The 21,347-nt window shown below is 31.5% G+C and overlaps 1 non-coding gene across 1 annotated transcript; it reads left to right on the top strand.

The window, feature by feature from the left end:
- Nucleotides 1–213: 213 nt before the first annotated feature.
- On the top strand, nucleotides 214–320 carry LOC126685202 (small nucleolar RNA R71). The gene has a single exon (XR_007643314.1). It is a non-coding gene; the product is annotated as a small nucleolar RNA R71 (small nucleolar RNA).
- The last annotated feature ends 21,027 nt before the right edge of the window (nucleotides 321–21,347 follow it).

The raw sequence follows: 21,347 nt of genomic DNA, 5'->3' as shown, positions 1-21,347 counted from the left end.
TGGGTTTGCTCGAGGGTCATTATACCCTTTTGAGGTGGTTGCCTCAACCGCTCGGTTGACCAAGAACAACTATTTGTAGCGAGTTCCTCTAGCAAGTTATTGGCCTCATCATAAGTTTTCTTCATAAGTGATCCTTCTGATGCCGCATCAATCGTTGCCCGTGTACCCTCATTGGTACCATTGTAGAAAATAGAGACAAGATGCTCCCTTCCTAGATGATGATGCGGACAATTTCTTTGAAGCTCTTTGAAGCGTTCCCAAGCTTGGTATAGAGATTCACCATGTAATTGGAGAAAATCTATAATTTCCTTGGTCATCCTCGCCGTTTTTCCCATAGAGAAATACTTATTGAGAAAAGCTTGTGCCAATTGCTTCCATGTTGTGATTGAGGTGCTTGGAAGTGATTGAATCCAATTCCTCGCCTTATCCCTCAAAGAGAAAGGGAAAAGACGAAGCTTGATTTGATCCTCCGTCACATTATGGATTTTGAATGTGTTGCATACCTCGTGAATTTTGAAAGATGAGCGTTTGGATCCTCGTGTTCCAACCCATAAAATTGGCAACGACTTTCAAGTAGTTGAATCGTTCCCGGCTTGATTTCAAAATTGTTAGCGAGGATAGGAGGTGCAAAACATCCACAGTTGGCGTTGTCCACGTTGGGTAAGAAGAATACACCCAAGGTACGTCTTTCGGGAAGAGGGACAACCCTCTCGTTTGGCCTATTAAGAGCTAAGCCATCATGTGGTGGTGGTGGTGGAACAATCCCCTCGTGATTCAATGGAGGGTTACGGTCGTCCTCATTGTTTTGGATTTTCGCGCTGTTTTTCGGATACTTCTTTCGAAGGATGTTAAATCTGACTGAAACGGTTCTAGCGGTTTTTTGGCACGTCGTGTATTAGGCATACACTAACCAAAACTCCTGCGCAAAACACAAACAAGAAAACCGACGTAAAATCCAAGAATCACAAGTATAAAAATAACTAAATAAAACTAACTCAATCTAGAATAAGATATTGTTAATTAATTTAATCGCAATTGTTTGATAGTGTTTGTTAGTGTTTCAGTAAAATACTCCTATCACTTGCTAATCCACGTGATAACCAGCAAGCAACTAATCCTGGTTCGCCTCTGAAGTACGAACAGTAGTCGGGTCTAGACAAATAAAATAATTATTAAAAATAGACCCTTACTCTAGAGAGTACTAGACACCACATAGGACTAGCACAAATAACACGTCGGAATAAAGCAATCCAGAGTAACACAAAATACCCAATAGATAATAACGCCCAATTAATAAAAGTCTGTTAAGTTCTTGTTCCAAAATCCAATTTATAAATATTATTTATTAAACATTAAATAATAAATAATTTTCAAATATTGGGTGGGCCGAGTTACCAATAACTACCAAGCTAACCTCACTTGTCGGGTGACGCAAGTCTAACCCGACTAAAAACATTAATCAAATATAAACTCGAGTTTATAATTATAAAAATAATTTGATAAAATAATAAACCATTAAAACAGAACTCAGTAACTTCGAATTCAAGTAACCCAAGTTAGAAACCAAAAACTTAATTAAATAAGTTTTAAAAACGTTCAAGGGCTAAATTGTAATTTAGCCAATTTCATGCCAAATTGATATTTAAAACTAAATATAATCATTTTTGTTTATCATTCAAAACGAAATATAAAGTTACTAACCAACAACTTAATCAAATAAGTTTAAAAAACGTTCAGGGGCTAAATTATAATTTAGCCACTTTGATGTTCGAAAACAAATATGATTACCCGAGTAATTATATTAACTTATGTTGTAAAACACTTATCGTTTACAAATCACCAATTTATAAATCAATCGAAATTTGAAAGTTATTATTAAAACAAAATCCATTTATAATTAACCTTAAGCATTAACTTGTTTTAAGTGGAACATTTTCGTGATTAAAATGGCAAATTGGCCATCTTCTTCATTCAAAATAGCAACTCACCCGCCTAAGCCTATGATCAATCAAATTACAGAACATGAAACAACCGATTCAAGAATTCGAATTAACCTAGAAGCATGCAACACTAGACTTTCAATAACAATCTTCATAACTCTTTAACAAACCACATTTAACAAGATCGAATTCAATATAACCCTAGTATTACAAACACAGAAACTATCTATCTTTTAAACAAATCGAGAATCGCAATTAACGACAGAACAATCTCAAAGGAGAGATAAAACAATTGACAACTAACATCCGAAGAGATTCATAATCATGAATATAACAACATCAAAGCCAAAGAGAAGAAAGGAATTCGGCAGCAACATGTAAAATCCAGAAACAGTATAAACTAACTTAAAACGGTAAACCATACGTCGATTTAAATGAGATCGATTGCGTACCGTTTTGCAAAAACGAGATTGCGAATTGTAGAGACTTGAGTCTAGAATCTCCAGGACAAAACGGAATTGGTTTCGATCTACAAACGAGCGAGAACGATCAAAAATCAGAGGTATCGTTTATAAGCCAAACTGAAAATCTTAGAACAAAAACTTACCGATAATTTCAGGGAACTTCAGGAGGGATTAAGAGCAACGATTTTCAAAGGATAATCGAAGTTGATGACGGCTAGGGCTAGTTTGTAGTGTGGGGAAAATACTAGGGTAGAAGACAAATAGAATTAAGTCCGAAATGCCCCCCTTGAAACAGCAAGGCTGGTCTCGAACGAGACCAGCAAAGAAAAACCTGGGTCTCGTTCGAGACCTGCTGGTCTCGAACGAGACCAGCAAGAATACATGCTGTCTCGTTAGAGACCGCATGGTCTCGAACGAGACCAAACTCAAACACACAGGTCTCGTTCGAGACCTGTGTAACAAGAAAGAGGTTGGGCCAAACCAAGGCCCATCCGAAATAAAAAGGACCCCAAGGCCCAACCAAAATCTAACCAAACAAAAAACTATCCAAATTATAAATCGACTCTCGAAATTATTTCCGGAACTCAATCAAACAAAAATATAATTTTACGGCATATTACAGAAACATTTAAAACAATACGAAACAAACCCAAACGTTTTACATTTTTAGCAATTTAAGCCATACGTTACAAACGTTACGAAACAAATCCAAACGTTTCACCTTTTTAGCGATATAAGCCAAACGTTTAAAACGTTACAAAACAAATCCAACCGTTTAGCCTTTTTACCGATTTAAGTCAAACGTTTACAAACATTACGAAACAAATCCAAACGTTTCTCCTATTTAGCAATTTAAGCCAAATATTTAAAACGTTACGAAACCAATCCAAAGTTTAAACTGTTACGAAACAAATCCAAATGTTTCACCTTTTCAGCGATTTAAGCTAAACATTTACAAACGTTACGAAACGAATCCAAATGTTTCACCTTTTTAACGATTTAAGCCAAACATTTAAATCGTTACAAAAGCAATTTAAACGTTTAAAACATTACAAAATAAAAACAAACGTTTCACCTTTTTTGCGATTTAAGCCAGACGTTTACAAACGTTACAAAACAAATCCAAACGTTTCACCTTTTTATCAATTTAAGCCTAACTTTTAAAATGTTTCGAAACCAATCCAAACGTTTAAAATTTTACGAATCAAATCATAGTGTTTCACCTTTTTAGTGATTTAAGCCAAACATTTAAAACGTTACGAGAGAAATCCTAACGTTTCACCTTTTTAAAGATTTAAGCCAAACGTTTAAAACATTACGAAACTAATCCAAAAGTTTCCCTTTTTTAGAGGTATAAGCCAAATGTTTACAGATATTATGAAACAAATCTAAACGCTTAAAGTTTTTAGCGATTTAAGCCAAACGTTTAAAACGTTACGAAACAAATCCAAACGTGTCACGGCCCAATTTCAAGGATCACGATCGGCGCTAGGGTATGTATATGGTCGTACCAAAACCCGTAGCAAGCCTCACAGATAATAATAAAACATAGAAAAAAATATAACAACTTAAATATATAAATAAAATACTCGGCTAAAACCTGAGACTCAACGGCATGCCTTATATAATAAAATAATCCAGAGTAACATGTCAATAATAAAATAAACAATCAGACAAATCTGACAATCTCAAAGTGCAATAATTATAGTAATATATATAAACTAGTTCTACTGCGGTCTAAGAGTTTGAAAACAGTTGACTAGTTTAAATAATACAAAAACCTCTGAGGAATCAAAGGATCGGAGTTGACCAGCTTTCAAATCATAAACCTGGAAAATTTGGAAAAACAACGGGGTTAGATATACTAAGATGAGTTCGCAATACTATTTACATTTATTAAGTTTAAAACCCTTAAATCAAAACCTTTTATATTAATATAATATATGATTATGAAATACAGTATTGAAATGATCCCAGCGTCAGTATGACATAGTATACCGAAAAATCCAAAGTGGACGGGAACAAATCCTCGTCAATTACAAGCGTAAGTAAGACCATAGTCTGCCGATCCCAGAGTATAAATCGGTGAACATAGTCTCGATACAAGCCTATCGAGTAGCTCGTTTCAATCCAGATCCATGATTGTCAAAACAGTTCAAAAACATTTATAATACTAAAATATGACGCGATATTTAATTACAAACTCACTGCTTGTTAATCCACGTGAAAAATCTGGTAAGCGACAAAACCTGATTCAACACCGAAGCACGAGTAGTCGACGAGTCTAAGAGCAGAATAAAAACCAATATTAAAATCAAACCCTAACTCTAGAGAGTACTAAATACCATATAGGACCAGCATAATACCGAGTCAAGCACAAACATAGCCAAAACATAATGGTCAATTAATTACATAATGACCCGAGCCAAAACACGAACCACATCGAGTAACACAATATCCAAATAATTAAAAAGTCAAGTCTATTGAGTTTCGGTTTTAAAAACCTTATCCGGAATACATAAATAATAATTAAATAATAATTAAAATCAATTCCTCAAATAATGGGTTAGCCGAATTTCTAAAATTTCCAAGTTAAACCCACATATCGGGCGATCCAAGTCTAACCCGACCCAACCATTAATCCAGAATTATAAAACACAGTTTATAATTATAATTTGATAAAAATATTAATTGATATCAAAATGGAACTCAATAGCTTGAAACCCAAGTAATCAATAATTACCGGCAAAGTACCTCAATAAAATAATTTAATAAGTAATTAAAAACTAAATTATAAATTTAGTCAAATTGGCACGCTAAGCCAAAATCTCAAAATAATAATTAAATAATAATATCTACTTTGCCAATTATAATAATAATAATTAATTAATTTAATTATAAACATTATTTTTAGATTAAAATAATATTGCAAAAACAATTTAAAAAATAATAATAATAATGTCATCAGTTTAAAATAATAATAAAAAAATAATAAAGTTATCAAATTGTCAATTTACAAATCGAAACCAAATCCGTGAATTAAATTGAATTAAATTAACATTAGATTAAATGTGAATAGTTAGAAATAAACATAAAGGATTCAATTGTTTAAAGTAAAAGAAACCATGACTACAATGGCCCTTTGACCAACCATTTCATTCCAATTGAAGAAGCAATCCCCGCAACTTCACAGAACCAAAACTAAGCATTCATTATTTCACATAAAATGAGCCCATCACATTACCAATTTAACAAATAATAACCTAACTCTTATTTTGAAATTCTTACCCAGCCCGCCAACTACATCATCTTCCCCATGCAATCAACCCAATCTCAAACATAGACAGTAGCAAAACTGAAAATCTCAAGCTTCCAAAAATCAACAATTCCTTAACAACAACTCATCAAACATGAACAACACATCAAAACAAGATTAAAAGAGTCATGCCAACCTAAAAGATAGAAGCCGAATTCAAAAGAAACGATTGGCAGAACTACAACGAACATGAATACCAAAAGGACATAAGGAAACGATGACGCCAATCTCCAACTAAGAGCTAATCAACATAACAGCTATCAACCCAAGAAGTTATAATCAATAAGACACCAAAATCATAATCAATAAGAATGGCAATAATCGGCAGAACAATTTGAAAATATTCATAGCAATAACAATATAAAATGGTGAGACAACGGCGATTGAAACGGGATAATTTACGTACCGTTTTACGAAAACGAAGATGGGAATCGTAGAGGTGTGTGTCTACTTCAACTATGATAAGTCGGATCCAAATATAATGCTAAAACAGAAGAGAACGGTGTAAAATACGAAGAAATCGATTTTAACTCAAAACATCAAATAACAACAAACGGTAATACGACGGCTGCTATAACGGAATGAATAATGTACCATTCAATGAAAAAAAAACTCGGACATGTATAGGATTGAGTCTACAATTGCTGTAACAAAAGGGAACTGAATTTGGTTCTGAAACGAAGGAGTTATTAGTTACGAACGGAGATGACGATTTAAAGGCAAACTGAGAAAAACATAGAACACAAACCTTGGTTTCTGCGATGGAAGGAGAGGAATAATGAAGGAGATCAAAGAGCTTCGAGATCACGAAATATGGCTAGGGTTAGAAGGGTATGTAGGGAAGAATTTAGGTTAAGAAAATTATGTATTTGTAGGGAGAATTGCATGCCAAACGACGGGGAAAGTAAAGGGAACGCAGGCTGCAATAAAAAGAACATGTCTTTTAAGAGACCTGTTGAAATAACTATAACAAGGCCCATGATTGGCAGACTAATATGCATGGCCCAAAAACAAGTGATTATTATATAACCAAACCACGAATCAAACACAAATCGAACAACAAAACTGAAAACGACCTGAATTATTACCGGAAACCCATCAGAAAAATTTCAAAACTTTTACGGGGTATTACAAAACGTCTCACCTTTTTAGTGATTTAAGTCAAACATTTAAAACGTAACGAAACTAATCCTAATGTTTCACCTTTTTAGCGATTTAAGCTATGCGTTTAAAATGTTACGAACCAAATCCAAACGTTTCACCATTTTTGAGGTTTAAGCCAAACTTTTAAAATGTTACGAAACAAATCCAAACGTTTTACCTTTTTAGCGATTAAGCCAAACGTTTAAAATGTTACGAAACTAAGGCAAACGTTTAAAACATTGCGAAACAAAACCAAACTTTTCGCCCTTTTAGCGATTCATGCCAAACGATTAAACATGTTACGAAAAAATCCAAACGTTTCAACCTTTTAGCAATTTAAGCCAAACGTTTAAAACGTTACAAAACAAATCCTAATGTTTCGCCTTTTTAAATATTTAAGACAAACATTTAAAACGTGATGAAACTAATCCAAACGTTTAAACCGTTACGAAATAAATCTAAACGTTTCACCTTTTTAGCGATTTAAGCAATACGTTTACAAACCTTACGAAACAAATTCAAACGTTTCACCTTCTAGCAATTTAAGTCAAATGATTAAAACGTTGCGAAACCAATCCAAACGTTTCGAACGTTTCGAAACAAAAACAAACATTTCACCTTTTTAGCAATTTAAGCCAAAAGTTTACAAATGTTACGAAACAAATCCAAATGTTTCACCTTTTTTATCAATTTTAAGCCAAACGTTTAGAATGTTACGAAACCAATCCAAACTTTTAAAACGTTACGAAACAAATCCAAACGTTTCGCCATTTTATAAATTTAAGCCAAACATTTAAAATGTTACGAAACCAATCCAAACATTTAAAACGTTACGAAACAAATCCAAACGTTTCATCTTTATCAATTTAAGCCAAACGTTAATGTTACGAAACCAATCCAAAAGTTTAAAGCGTTCATAAACAAATCTAAATGTTTCACCTTTTTAGAAATTTAAGCTAAAGGTTTTAAACATTAGGAAACAAATCCAAACGTTTCAACTTTTTAGCGATTTAAGCCAAATGCTAAAAACGTTACGAAAAAAATCCAAATGTTTAAAACGTTACAAAACAAATCCTAAAGTTTCACCTATTTAGTGATTTAATCCAAAGGTTTATAACGTTACAAAACAAATCCTAATGTTTCACCTTTTTAAAGATTTAAGCCAAACGTTTAAAACATTACGAAACAAATCCAAACGTTTCTCCTTGTTAGAGATTTAAGCCAAATGTTTAAAACGTTACGAAACAAATCCAAACGTTTAAAGCATTACATAACATATCCTAACGTTTCACCTTTTAGCAATTTAAGCCAAAAGTTTAAAATATTACAAAACAAATCCAAACGTTCCACCTTTTGAGCGATTTAAGCCAAACGTTTAAAACGTTACGAAACCAATCCAACGTTACGAAACAAATACAAATGTTTCACCTTTTTAGCAATTTAAGCCAAACGTTTACAAACGTTACGAAGCAAAGCCAAACGTTTCACCTTTTTATCAATTGAAGCCGAATGTTTATTATGTTACGAAACCCATATAAACGTTTAATACGTACGTTACAAGACCAATCCAAACGTTAAAAACGTTACGAAACAAATCCTAAAGTTTCACCTTTTTTAGTGCTTTAAGCCAAAAGTTTACAAATCTTACGAAACAAATCTACATGTTTCACCTTTATATCAATTTAAGCCAAATGTTTAAAATGTTACGAAACCAATCTAACGTTTATAACGTTAGGAAACAAATTCAAACGTTTCACCTTTTTAGAAATTTAATCTTAACGTTTTAAACATTAGGAAACAAACCTTTTTAGCGATTTAATCCAAATATTTACAAATGTTACGAAACCAATCCAAACGTTACAAAACAAATCATAACGTTTCACCTTTTTAGAGATTTAAGCCAAATGTTTAAAACGTTAAGAAACAAATCATAACGTTTCACCTTTTTAGCGATTGAAGCTAAAAGTTTAAAACGTTAGGAAACAAATCCTAACGTTGCATCTTTTTAGCGATTTAAGCTAAACGTTTAAAACGTTACAAAACAAATCCAAACGTTTAAACATTACGAAACAAATCTTAAAGTTTCACCAATTTAGTGATTTAAGTCCAACGTTTAAAACGTTACGAAACAAATCCTAATGTTTCACCTTTTTAAAGATTTAAGCCAAACGTTTAAAATGTTACGAAACAAATCCAAATGTTTCACCTTTTTGGCGATTTAAGCCAAATGTTTAAAACGTTACGAAACAAATCCAAATGTTTAAAACGTTACGTAACAGATCCTAACGTTTCAACTTTTTAGCGATATAAGTCAAAAGTTTAAAACGTTACGAAACAAATCCAAACGTTTCACCTTTTTAGCGATTTAAGCCAAACAATTAAAACGTTACAAAACAAATACAAACATTTGAAACGTTACGAAACAAATCCAAACGTTTCACCGTTTTAGCAATTTAAGCCAAACGCTTAAAATGTTACGAACCAATCCAAACATTTAATATGTTACGAAGCAAATCCAAACGTTTCACCTTTTTAGCGATTTAAGCCAAACATTTACAAACGTTGCGAAACAAATCCAGACGTTTCACCTTTTTAATAATTTAAACCAAACGTTTAAAACGTTACGAAACAAATCCAAACGTTTAAAACGTTACGAAAGAAATCCTAATGTTTCACATTTTTAAAGATTTAAGCCAAACGTTTATAACATTTGGAAACAAATCCAAATGTTTCATCTTTTTAGCGATTTAAGCCAAACGTTTAAAATGTTGTGAAATAAATCCAAACGTTTAAAACGTTACGTAACAAATCCTAATGTTTCACCTTTTTAGCTATTTAAGCCAAACTTTTAAAACGTTACGAAACAAATCCTAACGTTTCGCTACTTAGCAATATAAACCAAACGTTTAAAACATTTCCAAACAAATCCAAACGTTTCAACTTTTTAGTTATTTTAGCCAAACGTTTTAAACGTTACGAAACCAATCCAAACGTTTAAAACATTACGAAACAAATCCAAACATTTCAGTTTTTTTGCGATTTAAGCCAAACATTTACCAATTTGCAAACGTTGCGAAACAAATCCTAATGTTTTATCTTTTTAGCGATTTAAGCCAAACGTTTAAAACGTTACGAAACAAATCCAAACGTTATACCTTTTTAGCGATTTAAGTCAAACATTTACAAACTTTACAATAGAAATCCAACCTTTTCACCTTTTTAGAGATTTAAGCCAAACATTGAAAACATTACGAAACCAATCCAAATGTTTCACCATTTTAGCGATTTAAGTCAAATGTTTACAAACGTTACGAAACAAAATGAAACGGTTCACCTTTTTATCAATATAAGCCAAACTTTTAAAATGTTACGAAACCAATCCAAACGTTTCCCCTTTTTAGCGATTTAAGCCAAACGTTTATAACGTTACGAAACAAATCCTAACGTTTCACCTTATTAGCGATTTAAGCTAAACGCCTAAAACGTTACGAAACAAATTAAAAAAATTCACATTTTTAGCGATTTAAGCCAAACGTTTAAAATGTTACCAAATAAATCCAAACGTTTAAAACATTACGAAACAAATCCTAACCTTTCATCTTTTTAGCGAATTAAGCCAAACGTTTTAAACGTTTCGAAACAAATCCAAATGTTTCACCTTTTTAGCCATTTAAGCCAAATGTTTAAAAAGTTAAGAAACCAATCCAAACGTTTAAAACATTACAAAACAAATCCAAACGTTTCCTTTTTTAGCGTTTTATGCCAAACGTTTACAAACGTAATAAAACAAATTCAAACCTTTCACATTTTTAGAGATTTAAGCAAAACTTTCAAAACGTTACGAAATCAATCCAAACGTTTAAAACAAATCCTAACGTTTCCCCATTTTAGCGATTTAAGCCAAACGTTTAAAAAGTTGTTTCGAAAGAACTCCAAACGTTTCAGCTGTTTAGCGATTTAAGCCAAACATTTACAAACGTTGCGAAATAAATCCAAACCTTTCATCTTTTTAGCGATTTAAGCCAAACGTTCATATACGTTCCGAAACAAATCCAAATGTTTCACCTTTCTAGCTATTTAACCCAAACATTTAAAACTTTATGAAACCAATCAAAACGTTTAAAACGTTACAGAACAAATCCTAAAGTTTCACCTTTTTAGCGATATAAGCCAAACATTTAAAAGGTTACGAAATAAATCCTAACGTTTCCCCTTATTAGCGATTTAAGCCAAACGTTTAAAACGTTATGAAACAAATCCTAAGGTTTCACCGTTTTTGCAATTTAGGCTAAACGTTTAAAATGTTGCGAAACAAACTTAAACTTTTCACCTTTTTACCGATTGAAGCCAAACGTTTAAAATATAACGAAACAAATCCAAACGTTTAAAACTTTGCGAAATAAATCCTAGCGTTTCACCATTTTAGCGATTTAAGCCAAACGTTTAAAAGTTACGAAACCGATCCAAACGTTTAAAATGTTACGAAATAAATCCAAACGTTTAAATTTTAGCAATTTAGCGATTTAAAAGATATGAAACAAATCTAGACGTCTAAACAAATCCAAACGTTTCACTTTTTTAGCGATTTAAGCCAAACCATTAAAACATAACGAAACCAATCCACACATTTAAAACGTTACGAAACCAATCCAAACGTTTAAAACGTTATGAAACCAATCCTAATGTTTAAAACGTCATGAAACCAATCATTTCGAAACAAATCCAAACATTTCCTTTTTTCGTGATTTAAGCCAAACGTTTACAAACGTTATGAAACAAATCCAAACATTTCACATGTTTAGCGATTTAAGCCAAATGTTAATAAACCAATTCAAACATTTAAAATATTACGAAACAAATCCAAACGTTTCACTTTTTTAGCGATTTAAGTCAAACGTTTACAAACTTTGCGAAACAAATAACACGTTTCACCTTTTTAACGATTTAATCCAAACGTTAACAAACCTTACGAAACAAATCCAAACGTTTCACATTTTTTGCGATTGAAGCCAAACGTTTAAAACGCTACGAAACAAATCCAAACGTTTAAACTTTACGAATCAAATTTAAAAGTTTCACCGTTTTAGTGATTTAAGCGAAACGTTTAAAACGTTACGAAACAAATCTTAATGTTTCACCTTTTTATCAATTTAAGCCAAACGTTTAAAACGTTACGAAACAAATCTAAACGTTCCCCCTTCTTAATGATTTAAGCCAAACGTTTAAAACGTCTCAAAACAAATCCAAACGTTTGCAACGTTACGAAACGTATCCAAACGTTTCCCCTTTTTTAACAATTTAAGCCAAACGTTTAAAACTTTACGAAACCAATCCAAACGTTTAGAACGTTACGAAACCAATCCAAACGTTTAAAACGTTACGAAATAAATGCAAATGTTTCACCCTTTTAGCGATTTAAACCAAACGTTTACAAACGTTACGAAACAAATCCAAATGTTTCACCTTTTTAGCGATTTAAGCCAAATGTTTAATACGGTACGAAACCAATCCTAACGTTTCACCCTTTTAGCGATTTAAGCCAAACGTTTAAAACGTTACAAAACTAATCCAAATGCTTATAACTTTTCGTAGCAAATCATAACGTTTCACCTTTTTAGCGACTTAGGCCAAACGTTTAGAATGATACGAAACCAATTCAAACGTTTAAAATGTTACAAAAGAAATCCATACGTTTCCCCTTTTTAGAGGTTTAAGCCAAACGTTTACAAACATTACGAAAGAAATCAAAACAGTTCCCTTTTTTTAGCTATTTAAGTCAAGCTATTATAACGATACGAAACAAATCTCAACATTTAAAACATTACGAAACAAATCCTAAAGTTTCAGCTTTTTAGCGATTTAAACCAAACGTTTAAAACGTTACGAAATAAATCGTAGCGTTTCACCTTTTTAGCGATTTAAGTCAAATGTTTAAAACGTTACGAAACAAATCCTAACGTTTCACCTTTTTAGCGATTTAAGCTAATCGTTTAAAACGTTACGAAACAAATTTAAACATTTCACCTTTTTTGAGGTTTAAGGCACACGTTTACAAATATTACGAAACAAATTCAAATGTTTTACCTTTTTAGCGATTTAAGCCAAACGTTAAAAATTTTATGTAACCAAGCCAAACGTTTAAACATTACGAAACAAACCCAAACGTTTCACCTTTTTAGCTATTTAGGCCAAGCGTTTACAAATGTTACGAAACAAATCCAAACGTTTCACCTTTTTAGCCGGTTAAGCTAAACGTTTAGAACATTACGAAACAAATCGAAACGTTTCGCCTTTTTAGCGATTTAAGCCAAATGTTTACAAACGTTACGAAACAAATCCAAACATTTCACCTTTTTATCAGTTTAAGCCAAACGTTTAAAATGTTATGAAACCAATCCAAACGTTTAAAACGTTATGAAACAAATCCAACCGTTTCTTCTTTTTATCAATTTAAGTCAAACTTTTAAAATGTTACGAAACCTATCCAAACGTTTTAAAAGTTACGAAACAAATCCAAACGTTTCACTTTTTTATCACTTTAAGTCAAACGTTTAAAATGTTACGAAACCAATCCAAACGTTTAAAACGTTAGGAAACAAATCCAAATGTTTCACCTTTTTAGAAATTTAAGCTTAACATTATAAACATTAGGAAACAAATCCAAACGTTTTAAGTTTTTAGCGATTTAGGCCAAACGTTCAAAACGTTACGAAACAAAGCCAAACGTTTAAAATGTTACGAAACAAATCCTAAAGTTTCACCTTTTTAGTGATTTAAGCCAAACGTTTAAAACGTTACGAAACAAATCCTAACCTTTCCCCCTTTTAAAAGATATAAGCCAAATGTTTAAAAAGTTACGAAACAAATCCAAACATTTCACCTTTTTTGCGATTTAAGCCAAACGTTTAAAATGATACGAAAGAAATCCAAACGTTTAAACGTTACGAAATGAATCCTAAAGTTTCACCGTTTTAGTGAATTAAGCGAAACAATTAAAACATTACGAAAACAAATCCAAATGTTTCACCTTCTTAATAATTAAGCCAAACGTTTAAAACGTTACGAAACAAAGCCAAACATTTATAAAGTTATGTAACAAATCCTAATGTTTCACCTTTTTAGCGATTTAAGCCAAACGTTTAAAACTTTACAAAACAAATCCACACGTTTCACCTTCTTAACGATTTCAGCCAAACGTTTAAAACGTTACGAAACAAATCCAAACAATTAATCTTTTTAAAAATTAAAGAGAAACGTTTAAAACTTTATGAAACCAATCCAAACATTTAAAACGTTAAGAAACAAATGCAAACGTTTCCCCTTTTTAGCGATTTAGGCCAAACGTTTACAAACGTTATGAAATAAATCCAAATGTTTCACATTTTTAGCGATTTAAGCCAAACGTTTAAAACGTTACGGTACCAATCCTAACGTTTCACCCTTTTAGAGATTTAAGCCAAACGTTTAAAACGCTACGAAACTAATCCAAATGTTTAAAACGGATCATAACAAATCCTAACATTTCACCTTTTTAGCGATTTAGGACAAACGTTTAAAATGGTACAAACCAATCGAAACGTCTAAAACGTCACATAACAAATCCAAACGTTTTCCCTTTTTAGAGGTTTAAGCCAAACGTTTACAAACATTACGAAAAAAATCCAAACTTTTCCTTTTTTTAGCTATTTAAGCCAAACGTTTAAAATATTTAGAAACCAATCTAAACGTTTAAAACGTTACAAAACAAATCCTAACGTTTCACCTTTTTCGCGATTTAAGGCAAACGTTTAAAACGTTACGAAATAAATATTAACGTTTCACCTTTTTAGTGATTTAAGTCAAACGTTTAAAACGTTACGAAACAAATCCTAATGTTTCACCTTTTTAGCGATTTAAGCTAAACGTTTAAAATATTACAGAACAAATCCAAATGTTTCGCCTTTTTTGAGGTTTAAGCCAGACGTTTACAAACATTACGAAACAAATCCAAACGTTTACCCTTTTTAGTGATTTAAGACAAATATTAAAAATGTTATGAAACCAAGCCTAACGTTTAAAACGTTACAAAACAAACCCAAACGTTTCACCTTTTTAGCTATTTAAGCCAAGCGTTTACAAACGTTACGAAACAAATCCAAACATTTTGCCTTTTAGCGATTTAAGCCAAACGTATAAAACATTACGAAACAAATCCAAACGTTTTGCCTTTTAGCGATTTAAGCCAAACGTTTACAAAAGTTACGAAACAAATCCAAGCCTTTCACCTATTTAGAGATGTAACCCAAACTTTTAAAATGTCACGAAACCAATCTAAATGTTTCAACGATTACGAAACAAATCCAAATGTTTCACCTTTTTAGCGATTTAAGCGAAACATTTACGAACATTAAGAAACAAATTCAAACTTTTCACCTTTTTTGTGATTTGATCCAAACATTTAAAAGGTTACGAAAGCAATCCAAACGTTAAAAACGTTACAAAACAAAAACAAACGTTTCCCCTTTTTTGCGATTTAAGCCAAACGTTTAAAAACGTTACGAAACAAATCCAAAAGTTTCACCTTTTTATCAATTTAAGCAAAACGTTTAAAATGTTACGAAACCAATTAAAACATTTAAAACGTTACGAAACAAATCCAAACGTTTCTTCTTTTTATCAATTTAAGCCAAACGTTTAAAATGTTATGAAACCAATCCAATCGTTTAAAAAGTTACAAAACAAATCCAAACGTTTCATCTCTTTATCAATTTATGCCAAACATTTAAAATGTTACGAAACCAATGCAAACGTTTAAAACGTTAGGAAACAAATCCAAACGTTTCACCTTCTTAGAAATTTAAACTTAACGTTTTAAACATTAGGAAACAAATCCTAACGTTTCACGTTTTTAGCGATTTAAGCCAAATGTTTAAAATGTTATGAAACAAAGCCAAACGTTTAAAACATTACGGAAAAAATCCTAAATTTTCATCTTTTTAGTGATTTAAGCCTAATGTTTAAAACGTTGCGAAACAAATCCTAACGTTTCCCCTTTTTAGAGATTTAAACCAAACGTTATAACGTTACGAAAAAAATCCAAACATTTCACCTTTTTTCCAATTTAAGCCAAACGTTTAAAACGCTACGAAACAAATCCAAAAGTTTAAAACTTTACGAAACAAATCGTAATATTTTACCTTTTTAGCGATTTAAGCCAAAGGTTTAAAACGTTACGAAGCAAATCCAAACATTTAACCTTTTTGGCAATTTAAGCCAAACGTTTAAAACGTTACGACACCAATCCAAACGTTTAAAACGTTACGAAATAAATACAAACGTTTCACCTTTTTAGCTATTTAAACCAAACGTTTACAAACGTCACGAAACAAGTCCAAACGTTTAAGATGTTACGAAACCAACCCAAACGTTTAAAACATTACGAAACCAATCCAAACATTTAAAACGTTACGAAACAAATCCATATGTTTAACCTTTTTAGCGATTTAAGCCAAACGTTTAAAACGTTATGAAACAAATCCAAATGTTTCACCTTTTTGGCGATTTAAGCCAAACGTTTAAAACGTTACGAAACAAATCCAAATGTTTCACCTTTTTAGCGATCAAATCCAAATGTTTAAGGCGTTACAAAACAAGTACAAACGTTTCACCTTTTTAGCTATTTAAGCCAAACGTATAAAACGTCGCGAAACCAATCCAAACGTTTAATACATTACGAAACAAACCCTAACGTTTCCCATTTTAGGAAATTAAGCCACACGTTTAAAATATTTCAAAACAAATCCAAATGTTTCACCTTTTTCGCGATTTAAGCCAAAACCAAGACAAACGTTTAAAACGTTGTGACACAAACCCAAATGTTTCCCCTTTTTAGCAATTTAAGTCAAACATTTACAAACCTTACGAAACTAATCCAAGCGTTTCTCCTTTTTAGAGATTTAAGCTAAACGTTTAAAACGTTACGAAACAAATCCAACTGTTTGACCTTTTTACTGATTTAAGCCAAACGTTTACAAACGTTACAAAACAAATTCAAACGCTACTCCTTTTTAGCGATTTAATCCAAACATTTAAAACGTCACGAAACCAATCCAAACGTTTAAACTGTGATGAAACAAATCCAAACATTTCATTTTTTCAGCGATTTAAGCCAAACGTTTACAAACGTTACGTAACAAATTCAAACGTTTCCCCTTTCTATCAATTTAAGCCAAACGTTTAAAATCTTACAAAACCAATCCAAAGGTTTTTTAGCGATTTAAGCCAAACGTTTAAAACGTTACAAAACCAATTGAAACATTTAAAACATTACGAAACAAATCCTAACGTTTCACTTTTTTAGCGATTTAAGCCAAATGTTTAACACGTTACGAAAACAGATCCTAACGTTTCAAATTTTTAGCGATTCAAACAAAACGTTTAATTTTTTTTGAAACAAATCCAAACGTTCCCCCTTTTTAGCGATTTAAGCTAAACGTTTAAAATGTTATGAAACAAATCCAAACCTTTAAAACATTACGAAACAAATCCTAAAGTTTCACCTTTTTAATGATTTAAGCCAAACGTTTAAAATGTTACGAAACAAATCCAAACGTTTCACCTTTTTAGCGATTTAAGTTAAACGTTTAAAATGTTACGGAACCAATCCTAACGTTTTAAACATTACGAAACAAAAACAAACGTTTCTCCTTTTTAGAGATTCAAAGCAAACGTTTACAAATGTTACGAAACAAATCCAAACGTTTCACCTTTTTATCAATTTAAGCCAAACGTTTAATATGTTACGAAACCAATCCAAACGTTTAAAACGTTACGAAAAAAATGCAAACATTTCACCTTTTTAGCAATTTAAGCTAAACGTTTTAAACGTTAGGAAACAAATCCAAAGGTTTCACCTTTTTAGCGATTTAAGCCAAATGTTTTAAACGTTACAAAACAAATCCAAATGTATAAAACGTTACAAAACAAATCCTAAAGTTTCACCTTCTTTAGTGATTTAAGCCAAACATTTACAAACCTTATGAAACAAATCCAAATGTTTCACCTTTTAATCAATTTAAGAGAAACATTTACAATATTACGAAACCAATCTAAACGTTTAAAACTTTAGGAAACAAATCTAAATGTTTCACCGTTTTAGAAATTTAAGTTTAACGTTTTAAACATTAGGAAACAAATCCAAACGTTTCACCTTTCTGGCGATTTATGCCAAATGTTTAAAACATTACGAAACCAATCTAAACGTTTAAAACAATACGAAACAAATCCAAAGGTTTAAGCCAAATGTTTACCAACATTACGAAACAAATCCAAACGTTTCACCTTTTTACCGATTTAAGCCAAACGTTTAAAATGTTACGAAACCACTCCAAACGTTTAATACCTTACGAAACAAATCCTAACGTTTCACCGTTTTTAGCGATTTAAGACAAACGTTTAAAACGTTACGAAAAAAATTATAACTTTTCACCTTTTTGGCGATTTAAGCCAAACGTTTAAAACGTTACGAAACAAATCCAAACATTTCACCTTTTTAGCGATCAAATCCAAACGTTTAAAATGTTATGAAACAAATATAAACGTTTCATCTTTTTAACTATTTAAGCCAAACGTTTAAAACGTTGCGAAACCAATTCAAACGTTTAAAACGTTACCTAACAAATCATAATGTTTCACCATTTTAGATAATTAAGCCAAACATTTAAAATATTTCGAAATAAATTCAAACGTTTCACCTTTTTAGCGATTTAATCCAAACGTTTAAAATATTACGAAACCAAGCTAAACGTTTAAAACTATAAAAAAACAAAACGTTTCACATTTTTAGCAACTTAAGCCATACGTTTACAAACGTTACGAAACAAATCCAAACGTTTCGCCTTTTTAGCGATTTAAGCCAAACGTTTAAAATGTTAGGAAAGAAATCCAACTGTTTGCCCTTTTTACCGATTTAAGCTAAACGTTTACAAACTTCACGAAACAAATCCAAACGTTTCTCCTTTTTAGCAATTTTAACCAAATATTTAAAATGTTACGAAACCAATTCAAACGTTTAAACTGTTACGAAACAAATCCAAACGTTTCACCTTTTCATTAATTTAAGCTAAACGTTTAGAAACGTTACGAAACAAATCCAAACGTTTCACCTTTTTAACGGTTTAAGCCAAACGTTTAAAACATTACGAAACCAATATAAATGTTTAAAACGTTACGAAATAAAAACAAACGTTCCACCTTTTTTGCGATTTAAGCCAAACGTTACGAAACAAATCCAAACGTTTCACCTTTTTATCAATTTAAGACAAACGTTTAAAATGTTACGAAACCAATCCAAATGTTTAAAATGTTACGAAACAAATCCTAATGTTCCACTTTTTTAAGTGATTTAAACCAAACTTTAAAACGTTATGAAACAAATCCTAACGTTTCACCTTTTTATAGATTTAAGCCAAACGTTTAAAACGTAACGAAACAAATCCAAACGTTTCCCTTTTTTAGAGGTTTAAGCCAAATGTTTACAAACATTACGAAACAAGTCTAAACACTTAACGTTTTTAGCGATTTAAGTAAAACGTTTAAAACGTTTTGAAACAAATCGAAACGTGTCACGGCCCAATTTCAAGGATCACAACCGGCGCTAAGGTATGGGTAGGGTCGTACCAAATCCCGTAGCAAGCCTCGCGGATAATAATCAAATATATAAAATAATATAACAACATAAATATATCAATAAAATACTCGGCTAAAACCCGAGACTCAACGGCATGCCTCATATAATAAAATAATCCAGAGTAACATGCCAATAATAAAATAACCAATTAGACAAATCTGACAATCTCAAAGTACAATAATTATAGTAATATATATAAACTAGTTCTACTGCGGTCTAAGAGTTTGAAAAAAGTTGACTAGTTTTAATAATACAAAAACCTCCGAGGAATCAAAGGATCGGATTTGACCAGCTTTCAAATCATAAACCTGGAAAATTTGGGAAAACAACGGGGTCAGATATACTGATATGAGTTCGCAATACTATTTACATTTATAAAGTTTAAAACCCTTAAATCAAAACCTTTTATACTAATATAATATATGATTATGGAAAACAATATTGAAATGATCCCAGCGTAAGTATTACATAGCATACCGAAAAACCCAAAGTGGATGGTAACAAATCCTCATCAATTGCCAGCGTAAGCAAGACCATAGTCTGCCGATCCTAGAGTATAAACCGGTGCACATAGTCTCGATACAAGCCTATCGAGTAGCTCGTTTCAATATAGATCAATAATCGTTAAAACAGTTCAAAAATATTTATAATACTAAGATATAATGCGGTACTTAATAAAGCGGTAAATAGCACTACAAACTCACTGCTTACTAATCCACGTGAAAAATCTGGCAAGCGACAAAACCTGATTCGACACCGAAGCACGAGTAGTCGACGAGTCTAAGAGTAGAGTAGAAACCAAAATTAAAATCAAACCCTAACACTAGAAAGTACTAAACACCACATAGGACTAGCACAATATCGAGTCAAGCATAAACATAGCCAGAACATAATGGTCAATTAATTACATAAACATAGCCAGAATAGAATGGAACTCAATAGCTTGAAACCCAAGTAATCAATAATTACCGGCAAAGTACCTCAATAAAATAATTTAATAAGTAATTAAAAAGCTACATTATAAATTTAGTCAAATTGGCACGCTAAGCCAAAATCTCAAAATAATAATTAAATAATAATATCTACTTTGCCAATTATAATAATAATAATTAATTAATTTAATTATAAACATTATTTTTAGATTAAAATAATATTGCAAAAAAATTTAATAAATAATAATAATAATGTCATCAGTTTAAAATAATAAAAAAATAATAATAAAGTTATCAAATTGTCAATTTACAAATCGAAACCAAATCTGTGAATTAAATTGAATTAAATTAACATTAGATTAAATGCGAATAGTTAGAAATAAACTTAAAGGATTCAATTGTTTAAAGTAAAAGAAACCATGACTACAATGGCCCTTTGACCAACCATTTCATTCCAATTGAAGAAGCAATCCCCGCAACTTCACAGAACCAAAACTAAGCATTCATTATTTCACATAAAATGAGCCCATCACATTACCAATTTAACAAATAATAACCTAACTCTTATTTTGAAATTCTTACCCAGCCCGCCAACTACATCATCTTCCCCATGCAATCAACCCAATCTCAAACATAGACAGTAGCAAAACTGAAAATCTCAAGCTTCCAAAAATCAACAATTCCTTAACAACAACTCATCAAACATGAACAACACCTCAAAACAAGATTAAAAGAGTCATGCCAACCTAAAAGATATAAGCCGAATTCAAAAGAAACGATTGACAGAACTACAACGAACATCAATACCAAAAGGACACAAGGAAACGATGACGACAATCTCCAACTAAGACCTAATCAACATAACAGCTAATAACCCAAGAAGTT

This window comes from Mercurialis annua, linkage group LG5, assembly GCF_937616625.2.
Source record: "Mercurialis annua linkage group LG5, ddMerAnnu1.2, whole genome shotgun sequence".
Lineage (NCBI taxonomy): Eukaryota > Viridiplantae > Streptophyta > Magnoliopsida > Malpighiales > Euphorbiaceae > Mercurialis > Mercurialis annua.
This window is presented reverse-complemented; position numbering and strand designations above follow the sequence as displayed.